The 5,607-nt window shown below is 27.1% G+C and overlaps 1 pseudogene; it reads right to left on the bottom strand.

Annotated features, from left to right (window-relative positions):
• Positions 1-795: 795 nt before the first annotated feature.
• LOC122723424 lies at positions 796-3,513 on the bottom strand (annotated as a pseudogene).
• Positions 3,514-5,607: the final 2,094 nt, after the last annotated feature.

The raw sequence follows: 5,607 nt of genomic DNA, 5'->3' as shown, positions 1-5,607 counted from the left end.
TAAATTTAATTTATAACACCCATATTAATTATCATTACAAAAGAAAAATTTATAGTTATTGGTATAACTTTAGTAACTAATTATAGTATCGTCATAATTACTATTAATGACTACTGTACAATATCCTTATTAAAAATTCTTAATGAGAGAACCTCTAACGATGACATAACGACAAAATAAAATAGTTGTTAATGATTTTCAATTACTAATTTTTAATATTTAAAAAAAGTTCTCTCGTTAATAAAAATTTTTCTTATAGTGCAAACTATTTAAATATTCATACAATTGAACAATTTTTCAAAATGTGTGAAAATTTTATCTAAATGGTTATTTTAGTTTTATTCAATTTTTCCGACTGGTATTTTTCACTTTGTTTTCTTGACGATTAAATCATACACCCATGATTCTCACCACCAACAAAGATTATCGTTATATGAGTAACACAATAAAACTATGGGAGACATGGTAATAGTGTTAAATTTAGATTTTAAAATTTAGTTTACAAAAATTAGATAATATTTTAGACAAGTTTAATAAATCTGCCAATATACCAAGTTAAATGCTTAGATTAGAGCATGAAAATGAAAAAAAAAAATTGATTATTTTTGTAACTAAAAAAAAAAATTGATTATTTTTATAACTAAGCCTTTGATAATGCATTACCTATTGATTAATTTCATCATATAATGCTTTCAAACACATAAAACATTTTTAAAATAGCCATCTAGGAATAATAAATTATGCAATTTAAAAGAAACTTCTTTTGTACATTCATATTTGCTTTGTAAGATCTTATCATATGTTACAATGAAGCTGGGGTAAGATGTCTTTAATGAGCCATTTTGACATGTATTTGTTCGCTTGATGTGTAAAATGTGATCCATCCCAAAACACATATTCTTTAGGGTTTGAACAAATAGGTACTCCATGAGCTCCGCACATTGTTTTAATTGAGGGATTATAATTAAATCTTCCACTAATCCCACAACAACCTTTTCTAAGTGATTTGAATCCTGCACAATGTAAAAAAAAAAAAAAATTAAAATATTTTGCATAAATAACCTCTATATGTTATAATTTAGAAGATTTAAGAGGTTTTAAAGTTATTAACCAAGATTGGAAAAATTATCCAAAATCCACTCGAGAGCACCATAAAGATCTCCATATATAATGTGTATGTGAGGATTCTTCTTTCTTATTTTTTGCAATGCAACTTGTAGATGATTATTGTGATACATAAAGAAATCATTGTAATCTTTTAAACAACCATATGAATCGTAAGAAGACTTGTTTGATGAAAATGCTAAGGAAGCTTGGTGCACAACCCAATTGGAATGCTCCAGGTACAACCACTCGATAAGCACCATAATCAATAACTTTCTACAATCAATTAAAGAAATACAATTAATTAGACCTAGTTGAATTAAAATAATTAAGGCTATATATCGTATAATGTAACGCAATGCAATATAATCAATCATACTATATAATGGACAAACTAATAATTAGTTATGATTACTAGATGATCTTAATTTTATTTCATATTTAGTTTATTTTATAGTAGTAATAATTACTTTTGATTACTAGATGATTAATAGTGGCTGCAATGATAATGGTGATAGTAATGACCAAACGATGAAAGTGGTAGTTGTAGACATAACCAAATTGTGGCAGTGGTAGTTGTAATGATGGCAGCGATTACAACCTATTGCAATGCTTGAGCAGAGGTCATTGTTAGGTGATGATGGTGTAGCGTATTTGAATTGTGATGATACTAGCAGCTATGAAGATGGTGACAAGGTGCTAGTCATGGATACAGTTGATTAGTGATGGCGGTCAATAGCAAAGACATTAGCTATAGTGGTAAGTGGCAACTGTGATAGTGGTGGTGATGACTTCGTGGCAATATCCATAATAGAATAAGTGTTGTTGGTAGTTATTGGCAATAAATAAAATAAACCAAACAAGTAATCATAACTATATCTATTTTTGTATATAATTCTTCATAAAATATAATCGGTTTACATTATATATAATTATCATTCCATCTCATTATGTTAATTTTTTTGTGCTACCAAATAAAATAATCGAATATACAATGTAATTATGATTATATTGCATTTTTAATTCATGTATATATATAAAAAACCTAAAGTTACTCTCATTGCAAGAAAGTTAAAGGTGAACTTACTCGAATAGCAGTCTTAATGGATTGTATAACTCTTGGCACCATGACCTTTACCTCTTCAATACTTTTTCCATATTGAAATGCAATGATATAATCATTGCATCCAACTGTCCCAATCATGTAAAGAGCATGTTTAAGTTTTCTCTTATATTCTATTAGACAAAGAAATAAAAGTGATTGATTAATTTATAGTATTGTTAATAAAGTGTTAATTAACATAAGGAGAAAGATGACCACCTTTTTTGTCATTGCAAATTGCAGACAAATGTTTCTTTAACCATTTATTTTGTACATACAGAGAACTATTAGTGTATGGAAGTGGGATATGCCAGTTTATTATGGTTTTAATGGACGATGCAGTGGCTCCAGCAACGGCAAAATTTACTCCGTGGCTGAAAGTTGAATTTGGATTCTCGTATGGCTCTAGTAGTGGAAGACCAGCCGATTGAGCTGCAATTTTTTTTTGAAAAAAGTAATCACATTTGAAATTTTAATTTTTTTTAATAAAAACAAGTTAGCAATATATACATGAAAATTATCATGTAGAAAAATAATGAATTTAAATATATAATATTGAACCATGATACAAAATTTATGTATGGATTTTAAATTAATATAATATTATTTTTTATTTTTATTTTTTTTTCTAGGTATAAACATCAATATTAAAGTGAAAAAATTATGTTAAACCCACTAAATCAACCCAAGGAATATTAAATAGGATAAAGTAAAATAACAAAGCATAAATAAATATCTATGGTGGAAAGGATAGAAACTATATAAGCCAAAATATTGAATATCTTCAATAGGATGAATATATCATTTAGAAACTTATTTATCATTCAGTATTTCCATTTAATGCAATTTGGCTACTAAATTTCAATTAAATATGATTGAAAAGGTAAACAATTTGCACAAGATTGTAAAGATTTGGAGGGAAAAAAAAAAGATAAATATTAATAACAATCAAAACAGCTTTTTGATTTAGTTAATTACACTAATCAACAAATCAAATGAAAATCATATAAATCAATTTTCTAATAAAAATATACCAAATTAATGTAAAATTATTACTTACCAATATAATCAATTATTAGATATCCATCTGAGGATCTACCCGTTGCTTTGTGAATTGTTTGACCATAAGGAAATCTTGCATTATAAAGTTGAGGCATTTCTACAATAGAATTACCCGTATCTGATATTGAGTCTCCTAATTGATATATTGCATCAAATTTACATGCCTTGAGATCCTTAGCATCACACGAATAAGATTGAATAAAGATGAAAATAGAGTTGATAAACAATGCAAATAAAAAGCCCATTTTAGAGGAACTCAGTGCTTGAATTACAATATTGTATTTTGGCACTTTTTCCTCTATATTAGATCTTAAGGAGACTAATGTTTTATAGACATGTTATGATAATAAACTAACTAACAAGTGATTAAGAAACACAAAATTTTAAACTAACAAACAACTTGATAAAATTAGATGTTTTATATATTATATGTACTCGTTATGACAGAAATGTACAGATTAAAATAGATGGTATTTTACTATAAACATAATATTAAAAGAGGTTATTTGTTTATTTATTTTTATTTTTTATTTTCTGACCTATATTTTCACGGAACATTGTTTATTTCATTCTATTTAGGTTTCTGTATGAGGTGTAAGATGACCAAATCATGATTAATTTAAGAATTTGTTACAATTTTAATTCAAAACTAATTTCTAATATCAATTTAGCGCAAGCATATCTAATCTTATGTGGTAGCTCAAATGGTATCATTATTAATAAATGGTGAGACTTACAAAAACATCTTTAAACTTCCGAAAAAAAAAGAATGCAATAATAACTATTTTGGTCCTATAAGTCTTCCAAACCCCGTAGTAATCACAACATAATTTCATCCAAGAAAATGACCATTTTATCTTGCTCAATTTCCATTCAAAAAAAGTCAAAATCCAACCTTAATTGGAATATCTCAATGGAGAGTGAAACTCAATCAACTTGCAATAAGTATTTAATTTCACAAATGAGAAGCTCAACTCATCCAGAATATTAATAAATTAAGATTATTAGAAGGCACTTTTTACCTTATGAGGGAAAAATAGTCTACTCTAAGATTTCAGCCAAATCTTGTAAGAGTAATTTTGAGTCAGCAAATATCGTTTTAGTGTTCTTTTATATTTAAATAAGTACACAAAAAGATATAATAAAACTAAATTCCTCATTAAGATAGAATGACCACAAAGAAGATCAAATTCATAGTACAACGCTTCACTCAATCACATTAGGAAAAACTGAAAAATCTAAGTTAATTTGCCACAGCACGTAAATCTAAGTGATAAATCTATCGTAAACATTTATCTATAGAATTTCATATTCTATCTTATCTAGGATTCCTTCTCTTATCTTATTTAGGATTTCTTATCCTATCTTATATAGGATTCCACATCCTATGCTAAATATAATTCTATCTAATTCACTATATAAGGAGCTCAAAACTATGTTAGTGTCTCAATAGTCAATTCAATTATTTATTCAGTACTCTTGAATTAAGCATCGGAGAGGTTGCCAAGCCAATCCACGCAGTGTTCTATCTTGTTTTGCAAGTTCATATCTAAAAAAATATAATGCAAACAACATCATCAGTGCCATCTGTGAAAAAATGATATAAAAGTTGTGTGTCTCTCTCATTCTATTCGTACTATAAATTTAAAAGAGAGATAGCGAAATATATGGCTTGCATTTTGCAACAACTCCATTAAGAAAACTCTTATCTTATTTTATTAAATTCATAGTAGAAATCTGATGTAATCTATTTATATGTTCCTCCTAAGACTCATCTATAATAGTTAAACAATAAGATGAATAATAAATTTTGTCAAAAATAAATATGTATTTAGGTTGTAATTTATTAATTCTCATACTACTGATGCAAGATTTTTTTTTTCAAAAAGAAAATAACATCCTCATTACTCTTGAGTGAATGTTGAGTCTTACAGATTATTGGTTGATATGGCCTTAACAGTAGTGGTGGCCGTCACATGCATAAAGAAATTTGTCCTATGACTTTGGTTGTGAGAATTTCATTGAAAGATCCAATCTAAGCCACCATATCCTTTAAATAAATCAAAATTATGATACAATAGAAGATTTGTTGAGTTTACAAATTAACATTAGTTTATAGTTGCTGTGACTTTTAATTTTTTTAATATTAAAGTAAATGTTGTAGTTATTTTATTGGTTGGGTAGTCGATACAAGGAAACTTTCTATTGCTCAATTGCAACCCAACCAAATAGGAATGAAAGTAGGCATACTTTTAGAAATATCTACAAAAGCCAACATCTACAAAAGCCAACATCAATTACTTTTCTATGATTCGTTGTATGGTTCAAAATTACCAAGA

The sequence above is a fragment of the Manihot esculenta genome, chromosome 4, assembly GCF_001659605.2.
Source record: "Manihot esculenta cultivar AM560-2 chromosome 4, M.esculenta_v8, whole genome shotgun sequence".
NCBI classification, from domain to species: domain Eukaryota; kingdom Viridiplantae; phylum Streptophyta; class Magnoliopsida; order Malpighiales; family Euphorbiaceae; genus Manihot; species Manihot esculenta.
The sequence above is the reverse complement of the archived record's forward strand: the minus strand, read 5'-3'. Positions and strand labels throughout refer to the sequence as shown.